At 45.0% G+C, this 17,378-nt stretch overlaps 6 non-coding genes across 6 annotated transcripts; all 6 read left to right on the top strand.

Annotated features, from left to right (window-relative positions):
- Positions 1 to 3,121: 3,121 nt before the first annotated feature.
- trnal-uaa (transfer RNA leucine (anticodon UAA)) lies at positions 3,122 to 3,204 on the top strand. Its single transcript has one exon. It is a non-coding gene; the product is annotated as a tRNA-Leu (tRNA).
- Positions 3,205 to 3,385: 181 nt separating this feature from the next.
- Positions 3,386 to 3,468, top strand: trnal-uaa (transfer RNA leucine (anticodon UAA)). Its single transcript has one exon. It is a non-coding gene; the product is annotated as a tRNA-Leu (tRNA).
- Positions 3,469 to 9,454: 5,986 nt separating this feature from the next.
- On the top strand, positions 9,455 to 9,537 carry trnal-uag (transfer RNA leucine (anticodon UAG)). The gene has a single exon. It is a non-coding gene; the product is annotated as a tRNA-Leu (tRNA).
- A 2,394-nt stretch (positions 9,538 to 11,931) lies between these two features.
- Positions 11,932 to 12,014, top strand: trnal-uaa (transfer RNA leucine (anticodon UAA)). The gene has a single exon. It is a non-coding gene; the product is annotated as a tRNA-Leu (tRNA).
- Positions 12,015 to 12,142: 128 nt separating this feature from the next.
- trnal-uaa (transfer RNA leucine (anticodon UAA)) lies at positions 12,143 to 12,225 on the top strand. Its single transcript has one exon. It is a non-coding gene; the product is annotated as a tRNA-Leu (tRNA).
- Positions 12,226 to 14,291: 2,066 nt separating this feature from the next.
- On the top strand, positions 14,292 to 14,378 carry trnaw-cca (transfer RNA tryptophan (anticodon CCA)). The gene is given in 2 exon segments: positions 14,292 to 14,328; positions 14,333 to 14,378. It is a non-coding gene; the product is annotated as a tRNA-Trp (tRNA).
- The last annotated feature ends 3,000 nt before the right edge of the window (positions 14,379 to 17,378 follow it).

Raw genomic sequence — 17,378 nt, 5'->3', positions numbered from 1 at the left:
AAGCAGAAATGGGAGGAGGGGAATCTGGCCTGGAGATATCAGAGGAGGACTGGAGAGATATTTGGGAAAGTCAGGCTAGGACCACCAATTCCAGGGCCTGGCGGGAATTCTGCTGGAAGAACATAATAACATTCTTTATCACTCCAAAACTGAGATTTAGACGGCAGGGTTTCCAGGGTCCGGATCTATGCTGATGACAGACCACTTCCATGTATTCTGGGCCTGTCCTCTTATTCAACCATATTGGCAAGAATTTACTGAAGAATTACAGACAATTTTCGGACTAAAACTTCAGATTTCCATTATTGCATTGTATCTGGGTAAAATCCCAGATACAACTACCTCCATGAACCACGTGACCGCTCTGGCGGCGAGAACAAAAGTTGTCGCCAACTCGTAGTTATAAAAAAAGTTTGTAGATTTTGTAAAAAAACGTTTGTAGCTTTGTATATCCAATGTTGCACACAAACAAATTAATTCCACAGCTAAAAAAATGTTCTACACATGCACAAAATATTTCTACGAGTACAAATATTTTTTGCACATGCACAAAATATTTAAGTACAAAGTTTATTTACAGATACAAAATATTTATGGCTTTAATTTGAGCCCATATCAGCCATTGTTCATTTAGGACCACATGCATTGCAACATTTTGTGAACAATCTATTGCACTTTGTTTAACATTAATTCCTGCAGTTAGGTACCGGTCTCTAGTGAAGCGTACACACTTATGTCACACTTAAGGCATCTGTTTATGCCTGTTTATGAGCTGAGCTGGTTTAGATGCCAGGCTGGTGAGCATTATTTTTATTGCTAATTCCTGCACTTTTCAACATCTTTTATGAGTAATTATGACACATAACACACAACTTTGAATCTAGAGATTTGCACTCATTTCTGGAAGCAGGATGTACAGTTCTATTCAATTCAATTCAATTTTATATATATAGCGTCTAATACAACAAAAGTTGTCTCTAGGATCTTTCCAGAGACCCAGAACATGAACATAAACCCCCGAGCAATTATTACATAAACAATGGCAGGTAAAAACTCTCCTAGTGGGAGAAAAACCTTAAACCAAACAGTAGTAAGGAAAAAGTAAGGAGAAACCTGGACCAGGACCTGGATCATAAGCGGGGACCAGACTGGGGTGGTCGGGGGGGGCAGGTCAGGATGTCAGCAACCACACAGCAGACATCTACACGGGCAGGTGGAGGCAGCAGTGGGATGATCGGAGGGGGGGACTGCAGGTCAGCATGCAGCTCCCCAAGCTCCGGCCTGCAAATATGCACAAAAGAGAAAAAAGGGGGGGCAGACCAGCACAACAAACTACAGGAACGATGGACAAAAATTATGGCTATGAGATACTTATAATAAATAAAAAATGGAAAAGGAGAAGAGAAGAAGGGTGAGAGGCACCGCCCAGTGGATCATGTCGGTGCCCCCTGCAGCATATCTACCACAAAGCTATATTTGAGACTAACTATTATAGTCTTGTTCTATAGCTGCAGCTATGACTACTGACTCTAACACACTAGAATTTACACTACCTAGAGAGTTAACAACACCAGCTATAGGTTTACTAAACACTAACTAGAGATTTACCAGCACCAAATAGAGGTTTACTAAACACTAACTATAGGCTTTACTAAACACTAACTATAGGCTTTACTAAACAGAAAGGTTTTAAGTTTAGTTTTAAAGGTGGCGGTGGTGGCAGCCTCCCCAGATTGGAAGTTGGTTCCATAGTAATGGTGCCTGATAGCAGAACGCCTACATTTAGATACTCTAGGAACTACGAGTAAACCTGCACTTGAAGAACGGAGAGCTCTGCCAGGAACATAAGGCACTATCAGGTCTTGCAAATATTGGGCTTTATACGCAAGTAATTACATTTTAGATGGAGATGGAAAAATGCTATTTTACAAACCTGTTTAATATATGGTTTAAACGACAAATCCTGATCGAAAACAACACCAAGGTTTCTCACAGTTGCACTGGAAGCCATCGCAACACCATCTAATCCCTTCCTAAGATGCTCTGGATCAAGAATAATAACCTCTGTTTTATATGAATTGGGGTACAGGTTGCCATGAATGCAGTTTGAACCTTGTCATCTGCCATTTCATGCATGCTTACTTTCATTCAGATTCAGCTGAGTCTCACATTTAGATTATACCATCTATAACCCAATGAGATACAAACTGAGCTGCCTCTTATATGTGAGTTTTGTGATGATTTCCTTTTCATGACCAGAGTCTGATGGATATCTGCAGTCATTAATCAGACGTGGTGTTGAGTCTGTTGGAGTTGAGATTACAGACACATGTTGAGACAGTTCTTGGTGGAGGCCAACTGAAGGCATCAACAAGGTGAAGACCTTTTCCACCACGCTTGAACCTTTGCACTTTTACAGCAACGCAAAGACCTTTTCCGCCCCACTTTAACTGTGACTGTGCCTCTACAACATGACTTGACAGCTGGATGGAAACAGCTAATGAAGCTGTAGCTTTTTGAACCATTCACCTCTCCCCTCCCTCCCTCCATCGACCTCCTTCTGACTCCCAGTCTGCCTCCTGTTGAATATTTCAGGGTCACTCTCATGAAGAGAGGTGGTATGTCTCACTTTGACTGCAAAGGTACAATATCAATGTTAACTGTCCCACCCCAGTGTGTTTTAAAGCAACTCCCCACAGAGTAATGAATTATATTTTCAAGCATGTTTAATGTCTTGGAAAATTTCCTCTCTATTTTACCGCCCACATTAAATCATGAAGTAACCTGTAGAATCTAGAATACACTTCACTCAGGCGTTTCTTCAGCTTTAGTGACTTCCCTAGGCTCTGACTTGACTCTAGCCTGTTTTGATCCTATAGACCTCCCTGAGCTGAGCTCACTCATCAATAGAGCTAAATCAATGTATGTTAGACCCCATCCCGACTCCACTACTCAAAAATGTTCCTTCTCTTATTGGCAGGACAATACTGGACCAGATCAACTTATCCCTAAACTTAGGATATGTACCACAGGTTTTCAAAGTTGCACTAATTAAACCTTTACTTAAAAAATCTTCTCTTGACCCAGACACCTTTTAGAGACCTTTCTGGATGGCCTTACCACCAGGATGGCCGAGTGGTTAAGGCGTTGGACTTAAGATCCAATGAGCAAATGCTCACGTGGGTTTGAACCCCACTCCTGGTAAATACGGCTGCATTTGATTAGATCGATGGTTCCAAAGAGAGTCATTGCAGGCTGCTTGGGTGGCCCAGAAGGCCAACCAACTTGGTATTGCAACAGTTTTCATGTCAAAGGAGACCTAGCTTGGAGGCCCTGCATGCTGCGGCCTTTCTGGATAGAAACCTTTCTGGATGGATCCCTTATCACCAGGATGGCCGAGTGGTTAAGGCGTTGGACTTAAGATCCAATGAGCAAATGCTCACGTGGGTTCAAACCCCACTCCTGGTAAATATGGGTGCATTTGATTAGATCAATGGTTCCAAAGAGTCATTGCAGGCTGCTTGGGTGGCCCTGAGGGCCAACCAAATTGGTATTACAACAGTTTTTACAAGTCAAAGGAGACCTAGCAATGACAGTTTTTTCTCTTATTGGCATGACAATACTAGACCATATCAACTTATCCCTAAACTTAGGATATGTACCACAGGTTTTCAAAGTTGCAGTAATTAAACATTTACTTAAAAAACCTTCTCTTTACCCAGACACCTTAGCTAATTATAGACCAATTTCCAACCTTCCATTTGTATCTAAAACTCTGGAAAAGGCATCATAGCACAGAGACAGCACTGGTTCGAGTCACGATTGACCTTCTTATGTTCTCAGATAAGGGATTAGTGTCCATACTGGTTCTACTGGACCTCAGATAAGGGGGTAGTTTCCACACTGGTTCTACTGGACCTCAGATAAGGGATTAGTGTCCATACTGGTTCTACTGGACCTCAGATAAGGGATTAGTGTCCATACTGGTTCTACTGGACCTCAGATAAGGGACTAGTGTCCATACTGGTTCTACTGGACCTCAGATAAGGGATTAGTGTCCATATTGGTTCTACTGGACCTCAGTGCTGCTTTTGACACTGTAGATCATCATTTTACTGCACAGGTTAGAGCATGTTGTTGGGATTAAAGGGACAGCTCTACGTTGGTTTAAATCATATCTATCTGACAGGTTCCAGTTTGTTCATGTACATGAGGTTTCTTCAGAACAGTCAAGGGTCTGTTATGGTGTTCCGCAGGGTTCAGTTCTAGGGCCAATCTTGTTCAGTTTATACATGCAGCCCTTGGGAAGTATAATCCAGAATCACGGCATACACTTTCATTGTTATGCTGATGATACGCAGCTCTACTTGTCTATGAAGCCGGATGAAACAGAACCGTTAGTTAAACTTCAGGCATGTCTTAGGGACATCAAGGACTGGATGTCCAGAAATTTCTTGCTTCTAAATTCAGATAAAACAGAGGTTATCATTCTCTGTCCAGAGCGTCTTAGGAAGGGGTTAGATGGCGTTGCGATGGCTTCCAGCGCAACTGTGAGAAACCTTGGTGTTGTTTTCCATCAGGATTTGTCGTTTAAACAGTATATAAATCAGATTTGTACAAAAGCAGCCTTTTTACATCTCCGTAATATTGCAAAGATTAGAAATATCTTCTCCCAGAGTGATGCTGAAAAATGAATTTACACATTTGTATCTTCTAGACTAGTTACTGTGATGTGTTATTAGCAGGATGTCCAAGTAATTCCCTGAATTCAATTAAATTCAATTTTATTTATATAGCGTCTAATACAACAAAAGTTGTCTCCAGACGCTTTCCAGAGACCCAGAACATGAACATAAACCCCCGAGGAATTATTACATAAACAATGGCAGGTAAAAACTCCCCTAGTGGGAGAAAAGCCTTAAGCCAAACAGTGGCAAGAAAAACTCCCCTTTAGGAGGAAGAAACCTGGACCAGGACCTGGATCATAAGGGGGGACCCTCCTGCCAGAGGCCAGACTGGGGTGGTCGGGGGGGGGGGCGCAGGCCAGGACGTCAGCAAGCACACAGCAGACTTCTACACAGACAGGTGGAAGCAGCAGTGGGATGATCGGAGGGGGGAACTGCAGCCCTGAAGCTCCGGCCTGCAAACATACACAAAAGAGAAAAAAGGGAGCCAGCACAACGAACTACAAGAACGATGGACAAAAATGATGGCTATGAGATACTTATACTAAATAAAAATGGAAAAGGAGAAGAGAAAACTCCCAAAACTCCCAAAACTGCCATGCACGAACAGTTGGTTTGTGCATGGCATTTGTTATCAGTTTGAACCACTACAGACGGTTGCCTTGTGAACACAAACTCCACAAACAAAAAACGAAACAACTGTATCGATTTAGCCCCTGAATCGGAACAAAACAAATGGGCCACAGGTCTGAAAGCTCCCTAAGAATATCTGCATTTCTTTTTTCTTTTTTTAGCTTTTTCCATATTGTCCAAACTAATTTAAGGGTGTGACTTGCCTCCAGCTCTGTTACCTTTCTAGCTTTTGAAAGGCAGATGACAAGAACCATGCCTCCTCCACAGCCTGAGCTGTACTGCAACCAATGGCACACACGTCTTCACGTCAAGCTGCGTGCAGCCGTGTCCATGTCACATGTCTTTTGGATGTCTTCCATATTGAAAACCTGCCAAACAGCGGCAGCAACTCTCTTCTTTCCCATTCCCCTCACTTCCTGTCAGAGTAAATGTTCTCGTATGAGGTGACTTTGGTAGGAGGGTGGAGGGAAAAGCTAAAAGACTTGAGTGAATGAGTGACGGTGTATAAAGAAAGCAGTGCCGTTCCACCACACAGAGCGGGTTCTGTACGACATAGAAATAAACCTCTGCAGTAATTTCAGTTCTGTCTTTGTTCATTTCCAGTCGTTTGGCTCTTCAGAGCTGCAGAACAGCCTGCCGCATGACAGAGAGCCCATCTCATCCTCACATTCATGTAAACACTCTGCTTCCCACTTGCTATTTTTGCTTCTCTCATTTGGTATCCCACCCCCCACCCTCCAATGTTTTATCTCTTTCTGTGGGAGCACAAGAACATCTGTGTGTGTGTGTGTGTGTGTGTGTGTGTGTGTGTGTGTGTGTGTGTGTGTGTGTGTGTGTGTGTGTGTGTGTGTGTGTGTGTGTGTGTGTGTGTGTGTGTGTGTGTGTGTGTGTGTGTGTGTGTGTGTGTCTATACTCTATACTCTCAGCTCTGGGCTGCCTTCCTGCAGATTCATCATTAATTCATCTGAATTCTTTGTGCCTCTCTTCCTCGCTTTCACATGGCCTCAGTATCTTTGCCTCTTTGACAACCAACTAGCTTCTCTCCATCTGCAGTAAATGTACTCTATTTTTTCCTCCCCTCCCACCCCTTCATTCCTTTACAAAACAGGTAACGGATACTTGGGTGCCTTTGGAGAAATGTTTCACAGCTGCTATGTAGCGCAGGGCTTTTTCACTCCATACAGTCATTGGATCTAGAATCTAGATATTCATATTACAAGCATAAAGTAGTAGGAACGCAATGTTACCCGTTTACACTAAACACTGACACGTTTTGTCAGTTAGATTCATATTTTTAAGCTTCTTCATATGACTGTGGGTCTCAGAAATAAGTTAATAACAAGCAGAGAAAATAACAAATAGAGTCTAACTCCCATCTCACTGATGTACGAGGCCACCTTTTATTTTTATTTCTTTTTATTGACATTCAGCATTACACATTCACATCCGATACATCAAGTATGCATACATCTTACATCTGTTGTCTGTCCTAAATGTCAGAATAATGTTTTTGTTTTATGTCCAAACAATGAAAATAAAGACAAACCACCAAAAACTACTGTGTACAAGTGGGGAGTGATCTTTTCTTAACCTGAGCCAAGGACGCTTAAGTAGCCAGTGTGGCAACTGATATACGTATAGGCGTGGGTGTGGGTGAGTGTGTGTGTGTGTGTCCTCCACCAGCACTCTTGGACTGTCTGATCTAACATATTGTATTTTGTTGACATTGAATTTCTGATTAGGACTAAAATCACTGAAGCATGAACAGAGAAGACCGATACAAGGACAAGACAGTGATGGGTGCAGTATGTGTAGTGTGGTACTGACTGTCGTGTTTGTCATGTTTTGCAGTGTACAAACGTGACTGTGTGGTGAGTTGTGTTGCAATAAAAGGACAGACACGCTAACATCAGACAAACAAATATAAAAGGACACAGAGAAGAGTGTGCGTGTATGTGTTCAGGGACACCTAAAGGACCCTATCCACTGCCAGAGAAATATTCCCCAGCCTTGCACAAGCCCCCAAAGGCCCCTGCTGCAGGCAAGGTCCCAACACACATGGACTTATCACGGGTACTCCAGCGAGCTTGAGGATAATACTGCTGCGTCTGATTGTTGCCTAACCACTTTTACTTCGGTTCTGGTTGTGTTCTTCCCGTATTTACACTTTAACATCCAGTGGTGCACTTGCTTTGAAGATTTGCTGATTCTGAGAAAACTGTATGGACAAAAGAGTAAAAAGTAAATGGTAAGAGTGGTCAGGGGAAACTTGCTCCTAAATAAACTCCCTTCTTGATCTGTATGTTTTAGTGTCAAATTTTAACTCATAAACTTGCTTATTTATGTACATTCTACCGATAAATATACATATACATGCACACTTTTGTTTTCTCTGACTAATTGCAATGTACACCACAAGACTTTTGATTTCTAATGGAATTATGTGCTTAATTTTTTGATTAAGCACATTTGATTTGCCCTCGTTCAGCTTGTTATTGCTGGATCTTTTTCCATAAATCTACTACAAAACCCATCAAAACAGATACATCTTTGTTTTAGCTACTGTTTTCATGAATAAAGAGTAAACTGGACAGACCTGCATCCATTTCATTTGTTCTTACAGAATAACACCGCAGTCACACACACACACACTCACACTGACTGAAACACCGCCAACTAAACCTGGAAAAGTATTGGATCTATGTGGAAGATGATGTGCAGGTCTGCAATCTACTTCTCCTTTTTTCCCTGGCCCTATAAATAACACTGCTGATCATGCACCACAGTCATCCCTCGCCCTTGCTGCATTACACACACACACACATACACACATCCATACACACACACACTATTCTTCAATTGTTTCCTTACAACTTCATCCTTTTTTTTATTATTATTTCTATCCTCAGCCACAAATCAAAAAAGTTGGGATGACATTCCAAAAAGAAGCTATGATTCCTAACTGTAGTTATATTTTCATTGACTGGCAGACAATTGGTCCGTTTCCGCTAGGCTAGTGGGAGTTCCAGGTAGAATCTTTGAGGCTGGATTGTTGGCCTGTGTCTCCATTACCAGGAACCTGCAAGAGTGGCCTTCAGGAACCTTTACGCGGTGAAGGACATTCTTGTAGGAGGTGAAGTTCGCCAACAGGACGTTCCTGGCAGGGGCTCTCTATTGATTGGGATTCCTGAACTATGTCCAGCACTCTCTTTTGAACGTAAATCATGCAAAGACAACCCATTAGAACCTACTGGACCAGAAACATTTTGCTGCAAATACATTTGATGAAGTTGGTGACTTCAAGAAAAGACTAAAGATGGGCCAACGAGTCGTTCAGGCCTTGGTGGTGGTAGCAAACAAAAGCAAGTCCTTGTTTCTCCTTCTCTTTCTTCTTTTACTGCATTCTTCTTCTTGTTTTCTTTTATGTTGACTTTGGACTGTAAAAGGGTTATAAATGTTAATCAGTCCTCCTGGTAAGTTTGCATTTATAACATTAAACATAAAGGCACCGGTGTCAGCTCTGACACATACATTCAGTCGCCATCAGATTCCTGGAAAGGCGTGTGTGAGGGGAAACGGAAACCAGAAATCAGACTGATCAATCTGATCACATGGAGGATCAGCTGCATCTACAGAAATGTTATGAATGAATGAACCCGACTCACTCAGTCCATAATAATTCCTGAAGAACCTTTTCCATTTCTGCCTCATGATGGTGCAAGGTGACTGGTTTTGCTTCTGTCTCAAAGTTATAACTCCGGTTGCTAAAGTCAGCAGTAAAGCGGCTTTCACACAGAGGGCGCACAACGGCAGCCACCGCCGGCTTTCCCATTCATTGTGTATGTGCTGCCGTCGCGCAAGGGCGCAGGGTCTGCCGCCGAGGTCAGCAGCGCGCAACAAGGCACACGGCGCTGAGTTTGCGCGGCGTCATAGGGCGCAACAGGGCGCATGCCGCCGGATTGCCGGCGGGTTGCCGCGGCAGCAAGGGCGCAAGACGGCACAAAGCGGCTTTCACCTAGAACGCGGTTTGCGTCGCGCACACCGCCGGGATGGGCGCAGACTCGGCGTAGAGACGGCACAAGTGGGGAGAGCAGGGCGCACTGATTTTAGAGACCTTTCTGGACGGAGCCCTTATCACCAGGATGGCCGAGTGGTTAAGGCGTTGGACTTAGGATCCAATGAGCAAATGCTCACGTGGGTTCTAACCCCACTCCTGGTAAATACAGGTGCATTTGATTAGATCTAAGAGAGTCATTGCAGGCTTCTTGGGAGGCCCTGCATGCCTGAGGGCCAACCAATTTGGTATTGCAACAGTTTTCAAGTCATAGGAGACCTAGCAATGACAGTTTTTTCTCTTATTGGCAGGACAATACTGGACCAGATCAACTTATCCCTAAACTTAGGATGGGTACCACAGGTTTTCAAAGTTGCAGTAATTTACTTAATAAACCTTCTCTTGACCCAGACATCTTAGCTAATTATAGACCAATTTCCAATCTTCCATTTGTGTCTAAAATTCTGGAAAAGGTAGTTGCAAGTCCGTCATGTGACCATTTGTATAGAAATTATCTTCTTTTCAGTCAGGGTTCAGAATGCATCATAGCACAGAGACAGCACTGGTTTGAATCACTGTAGATCAGCATTTTACTGCACAGGTTAGAGCATGTTGTTGGGATTAAAGGGACAGCTCTACGTTGGTTTAAATCATATCTATCTGACAGGTTCCAGTTTGTTCATGTACATGAGGTTTCTTCAGAACAGTCAAGGGTCTGTTATGGTGTTCCGCAGGGTTCAGTGCTAGGGCCAATCTTGTTCAGTTTATACATGCAGCCGTTGGGAAGTATAATCCAGAATCACGGCATACACTTTCATTGCTATGCTGATGATACGCATGTCTATGGAGCCAGATGAAACAGAACAGAAGTTAGCTTAACTTCAGGCATCTTTTGGGGACCTAAAGGACTGGATGTCCACAAATGCACGCCGCTGAGTTTGCGTGGCGGCATAGGGCGCAACAGGGCGCACGCCGCCGGATTGCCGCCGGGTTGCCGCAGCAGCAAGGGCGCAAGACGGCGCAAAGCGGCTTTCACCTAGAACGTGGTTTGCGCCGCGCACACAACCGGGATGGGTGCAGACTCGGCGCAGAGACGGCACAAGGTGGGCGCAAGTGGGTGCAGAGTCGGCGCAGAGCAGGGAGCAGAGCGGCGCGCCTGCGCGCATCGCGTATGAATGAATGGATTTCATGGACCCATCCCCTCCTTGCTGCTGCTGCTCGTCTCCTCCTCAGAAGAACTAAAGCCAGGGCTTTTCTTTGAAGCAGGGACACATGCATTTTGCAAACCGAGCTGTAGCTATTGTACGTCCAAACGAGTGGGAAAACGGCGCCAGACCGGAAAAACCTTTTTTCCTGTCCAAGCAACTTGCAACGAATATGCGCGCTGCTCTGTTCCCTGCTCTGCGCCGAGTCTGCGCCCACTCGCTGCCGACTCTGCTCCCACCTGCGCCGACTCTGCTCCCACCTGCGCCAACTCTGCGCCGAGTCTGCGCCTACCCCGGCGGTGTGCCGCGTTCTATGTGAAAGTAGCTTAACTTTGAAATCTTCATTTATGTTGACAATGCAAATATCCAACATTAAGTGTTTAAAATTCTTCATTGGTGGTAACACACAAATGACGTAACTTTGGAATCAGGAGCTCACAGCTGAACGATGTGCAGTAAGGAGAAGCATCTTGTGGTCCACGAGGACATTATGCGTTAACCCTGCCCCACCGTTTGATGTCTGAGGCTCTGCCCCCCCACCCTTCCATCAACCCATCCAGTCATTAGTGCTTCCCAAAAATAAAGGCTTGGTTTGAATCATCTGTGCACTGGTACGGGGTGCTGCCAGGAAAGGGCTGCAGCTCTGCCCTCAGAGCCCAGAAGAACATAGATGATGTAATGAGGAGCATTAAACCATAAAAGGTTTCACAGAGTCCCTCAGTACTGTGAGACAAAAAAAACACATTACCTCCTTCAGGGTTTAAAACACCAACCCACATGACCCGCGCTGGAGATGTTCAGTACAAGCTGAGCGGCTCTGTGTTTACAGAGAACAATAAGGATGTCTCCCGGGTGAACCAGGGCTGACCCAAAGACGGTGGAAAAAATGACCCTGCACATACAACTTTCCCTGTTTTAACACACATGATTTACGTAAATGTTGTTATCAAGGTCTCCACAACTCTGTTAAGGACCCTGCCACTGGTATCAGGGTGCGATGAAACAGGAAAACATCTCAACAGATGGATGTGAGGGGGAAAGGAGGTAACAATGAAAAACAATAAACATTTGGTAGTTTCATTGTTCAAGTGCAGCCCACAATCATCTGAACATCAACTCTGTATCCTTCAGGATCAGTGTTTGATATGGTCTGTGTGGAAATGAATAATGACACAGTAGAAAAAAAGAAACAGAAAGAGAATATGGAGTGAGAATAGAGATAATAATAATAATAATGATAATAATAATGATAATAATAATAATACATTGTATTTAAAGGAGCCTTTCTTGGCACTCAAGGTCGCCGTACCGATATAGAAAGAACAACATTTCCTTTCTGGACAACTGTCTTATCACCAGGATGGCCGAGTGGTTAAGGCGTTGGACTTAAGATCCAATGAGCAAATGCTCACGTGGGTTCAAACCCCACTCCTGGTAATACAGTTGTGTTTGATCAGTGGTTCCCAAAGAGAGTCATTCAAGGTGTGGTTTGACGGCTTGAGGCCCTTGAGGGCCAACCAACATGACATCTAATTGAAACGTTGCCCCTTTTTGTCCAAAAGAATGGCAGGATGGCCGAGTGGTTAAGGTGTTGGACTTAAGATCCAATGAGCAAATGCTCACGTGGGTTCAAACCCCACTCCTGGTAAATACGGGTGCATTTGATTAGATCAATGTCATTGCAGTCATTGCAGGCTGCTTGGGAGGCCCAGCATGCCTGAGGGCCAACCAACTTGGTATTGCAACAGTTTTCAAGTCAAAGGAGACCTAGCAATGAGTTTTTTCTCTTATTGGCAGGACAATACTGGACCAGATCAACTTATCCCTAAACGTAGGATGTGTACCACAGGTTTTCAAAGTTGCAGTAATTAAACATTTACCTAAAAAACCTTCTCTTGACCCAGACATCTTAGCTAATTATAGACCAATTTCCAATCTTCCATTTGGAAAAGGTAGTTGCAAGTCAGTCATGTGACCATTTGTATAGAAATTATCTTCTTTTCAGTCAGGGTTCAGAATGCATCATAGCACAGAGACAGCACTGGATTTGTTCATGTACATGAGGTTTCTTCAGAACAGTCAAGGGTCTGTTATGGTGTTCCACAGGGTTCAGTGCTAGGGCCAATCTTGTTCAGTTATACACTTTCGTGTATAACTGCACTTTCGTACGGCATACACTTTCATTGTTATGCTGATGATATGCAGCTCTATTTATCTATAAAGCCAGATGAAACAGAACCGTTAGTTAAACTTCAGGCATGTCTTAGGGACATCAAGGACTGGATGTCCGGAAATCTTTTGCTTCTAAATTCAGATAAAACAGAGGTTATCATTCTTGGTCCAGAGCATTTTAGGAAGGGATTACTCCACACTCCAGTGTTAGCATTGCCTCATTGGCTAACCGTAAAATTCCGAATCCAATTTAAAATTTGATTACTTGCATATAAAGCCCAAAACCGCTTAGCTCCGCATTATTTGCAAGACCTGATAGTGCCTTATGTTCCTGGCAGAGCTCTCCGCTCTCAGAATGCAGGTTTACTCGTAGTTCCTAGAGTATCCAAATTTAGATTTGGAGGGCGGGCGTTCTGCTATCAGGCACCATTACTATGGAACCAACTTCCAATCTGGAGGAGGCTGACACCACCTCCACCTTTAAAACTAAACTTAAAACCTTACTTCTGTTTAGTAAAGCCTATACCTAGTGTTTACTAAACCTCTAGTTAGTGTTCAGTAAACCTCTAGTTCAGTGGTCTTCAACCCTGGTCCTCGGGACCCCCTGTCCTGCATGTTTTTCAGGGGTGTCGGAGTCCAGTCCTCGAGGGCCGGTGTCCTGCATGTTTTCGGTGTATCCCTTTTTTTATCAAACCGTGATACAAGGAGCTTGGTCATCAACAGATCTATCCAGACTTTGATGACAAGGTGGTGACGACCGTTAATTCGAATCAGGTGTGTTGATGCAGGGAAACAACTAAAACATGCAGGACACCGGCCCTCGAGGACTGAAGTTCAACACGTGTTTTAGATGTTTCTCTGCATCAACACACCTGATTCTAATTAATGGTCCTCATTAGCTTGTCACCAAGGTCTGCACATCTCTGTTGATGACACAGGAACTTGTATCACGGTGTGCTGAAGCAGGGTCATTCTCAAGGAGAGAGACGACAGGAGCTCCACAGGATCAGTTTGGGTGCCAGCATGTGCAACCGATGGGAGCGCAATCCCCCCTGGCGGTTGATGTCCGCCACCGTCGTCATATTGTCCGTCATCACCAGGACATGATGACCCATGAGAGATGGAATGAAACGTTTCAGGGAAAGAAACACCGCTGATAGTTCCAGAAAATGTATGTGTGACCGCTGGAGGTCCACACTCCTGTGGCCCCTCACAGATCGGCTCTCGTAAATTCCTGCCCCAACCTGTCAGGCTGGCGTCCGTAGTGATCATCTTCCTGGACAGGACGGACCCCCATGGGAACCCGTGGGTCAGAAATGACGGGACTCGCTGGTGAAGCAGCACCCCGGCGCATCCCGGTGTGACCGGCACGCCATGACGCACAGGATCCAACCGGCATGAGGCCACCCAAAACTGGAATTCCCTCATGTGGAGACGGCCGAGATGGACTACGAGAATGGCAGACACCATCAGCCCTAGTAAACGAAGGGAGAATCTGAACTGAACAAATTTGCCTGAATGAAAAGGGATGGATCCCTTATCACCAGGATGGCTGAGTGGTTAAGGCGTTGGACTCCAATGAGATCCAATGAGCAAATGCTCACGTGTGTTCAAACCCCACTCCTGGTAAATACCATCAGACACCATCAGCCCTAGTAAACGAAGGCAGAATCTGAACTGAACTGAACCTGGATGAAAAAGTGCGAGACATGACCTGAAAGCTTTCACCCGCTCCACCTACAGGGGAGCTGAGAAAGGCACTGAGTCCAGGCATAATCCCAGAAAGAGTATGCCCTGTGCCGGGGACAGCATGCTCTTTTCCGCGTTTATCAAGAAACCTAGGTCAAGTAGGTGTCGTATGAGAATACGCGTTTGCGCCGATTGTGTCAGCAGCAACCAATTGTCCAGATATGTGGCCATGCGGATGCTGTGCTGTAGAGGGCTGCATTGGGATTGGGTCCCGCTGGATCCCACGTGACCCAACGCAAATCTAGCGGGAGCGGGCTGCGAGCGGGAGCGGGCGGCTAAATAAAAAATACTGTGGGATCGGGATGTAGTCTAGCGAAAATATGGAAATCAATGACGTGGAAAAGAATCTCAAACAAGGTCTTTACAAAACAAAGACAAAGCAAGGCCAGTCAGATATTTGGAGAAACTGCATTTAGTGTCTGTGGAGCATCTTGGAAGAGACGAGGGATTGGAACCTCAGTCAGTCAGCAACATTCTCTTCGACCACAGCAATGTAATGGCTAAGTGATTCATTTGTTAAATTAATTAGTTCAATTCGTTAACTTTGTTTATTTTATGTTATTTATTAGTGTTATTTGAACCACTCACAGCTACTCTCGTTGCTATAACCTCAATCACATAATTGATGCGTGTGCGAAAGGTGAAATAGCTTGTGCGATGATGACAATGATGGATTTGGATCTAACTTTCTGTCAGGTGACCTATGAACTGTCAATTATCCATCAAGCTCCACAATGATCATGTTAACATTAAATCAGATACATTTGTCTGGGACATTTCTCTTGCGGGACGGGAGAAGAAAAAAAATCAATGCATCTCTATTATTGTGCGGCATGAATTCTCAGAGTTTTGCGGATGCGGGCGGGAGTGGAACACACACGTTGCAGGTGTGGGTGGTAATGGTCAGAAATTCAGCAGGAGCGGGCGGGAACCCCTTCCCGAGGAAAAGCCGTGGCTTCCTGCGGGGGGGGACAGCGGGTGTTGCCACCGTACTGTTTATTTTGATATTTTTGGCTTTATTCATAAGCTGCACCCTCAGCACTCGGCCTGGAGACACACTTTATTTTTTCTTTGTGGAAACATGTGTGATTATGTGTGCTTTTGGACATGAGGGAGGGGCTACTGCTGAACCCTCCGCCGTCAAATGTTCGTTTCTCCCAGCTCACCATGGCAACCGGGAGATGGGGGTATGGGGGGCCCCTGAAGGCACGCTTGAAAGCCAAACTGGTGGAGCTGGTGAACGGGGAACTTCCAGCTGCAACACCGATGAAGAGAGGGATGATCAGGCCACTCTCTTCTTTTTCTTGGCCTGGTTGTAGGCAGCTTGCGCGGGCTTTGCTGGCGGAGCTGCAACCGGGGCCGGGGATTTCTTAGGCCAGCCGGCATGGCTGGGCAGGGGGGCGGGTCAAGCTGGAGAGCATCATCTTCCTTCTTTTCGGCTTCACACCACCATTGCATCATGTCCAACGTCTCCCTGTCTGACAGGCTGGTGAGGTTGAGCCACCACGCACGTTCCTGCTGAACCATATTCCCCAGCGCCTGTGGCCTGGACCGCACAGCGTTGGACAGGGAGACACAGGTCGGTGATTACTGGAATCTCCTCCCGTGTGGCTGGGTCCTGAGTCTGCGCAAAATCCTCACACAACTCAGCCTGATAAGCTGTGACCAGGGAAAGGACATTGAGCGCTTTGGCCGAAAGCGCAGCCACCTTGTATGCCTTTTCAGTCAGGGCCGACTGAAAACAGTCAGACCTGGACGGCAGGCCGGGGTTCCTGGAGGACAGTGCTGACAGCCATCTGCCTTGAAGGTGTGCTGCAACCAGTGGCTCCATCGGACGCACACTTCCTGGCCTTTGCTCTCCATTGTGCTCCTTCCAATCTTCAACCACACAAGTTGGAGGTGGAATCTGAGATTTAAGAGAAAAACTCTCAAAGTCACTTGACTGAAGACTCCATAACAAGCTACTGCTGACGCAATGCCATTCTACAAATCTGCCAGTGATGGTGTGGAAACTCATCATCCATGCCAGACGTGAAATATCTGCTGATGAAGTGTGGAATATTTCATTAATTCCACTAATGTGGCATACTTGATCATTTTCTTCAGCAAATTAAGGATCAAATATCACATATTTAGTTAGATTTGTTTCCATTTAACCTCAAGATGTGTTATATTGTCTCTGACAAGGCTGTAAGTCCTGCAGCTAGAGAAGGAAAAGTACACATCTTCAGTATCTCATAACTTGTTAATAACACAAACAGACTAAACTGCTCATACCTTTTAGACATATATCTCTTGTTATATAACACCAAGCTCTTTCGGCTGCAAGAGAGCTATAAAAAGATAAGGATTCCGCATGTGTGTGTGTGTGTGTGTGTGTGTGTGTGTGTGTGTGTGTGTGTGTGTGTGTGTGTGTGTGTGTGTGTGTGTGTGTGTGTGTGTGTGTGTGTGTGTGTGTGTGTGTGTGTGAGTGTGAGACTCGGCTGCAGGCATAAACTGGAAAGGACAGTTAACAATTACAGGCGAGTGTTGGGTTCAGGGAGGTTTAGCTGCAAGAGAAAGGAAGAGAAATGTATCAGCGCTGGAGAGCTGCGTTGGCTCACATAATGAATAGCAGAGGGGGAGGGGAGGTGTGGGGTGCAGAGGAGTAGAGCTGAGGTCACTTTAGGCCACTTTCTCTTACAGGAACGAGGAGATTTAGCCAGCACAGCCTAGCACAACTAACAAACACAGCTTACAAACACAGCTTTATTCTTTCTTTCTTTCTGTCATTTAGCAGACACAGATCCAAAGCGACTCACATCTGAGAGAACAACACAAGCAACAAATCCCATAGTTCAGGTCCAGCTGGATCGGTGCTGGTCAGACTGCTGTGAGTCC

Source organism: Cololabis saira, chromosome 13, assembly GCF_033807715.1.
Source record: "Cololabis saira isolate AMF1-May2022 chromosome 13, fColSai1.1, whole genome shotgun sequence".
Lineage (NCBI taxonomy): Eukaryota > Metazoa > Chordata > Actinopteri > Beloniformes > Belonidae > Cololabis > Cololabis saira.
Note: the sequence above shows the minus strand (reverse complement) of the source record. Positions and strands in the feature narration are given on the sequence as shown.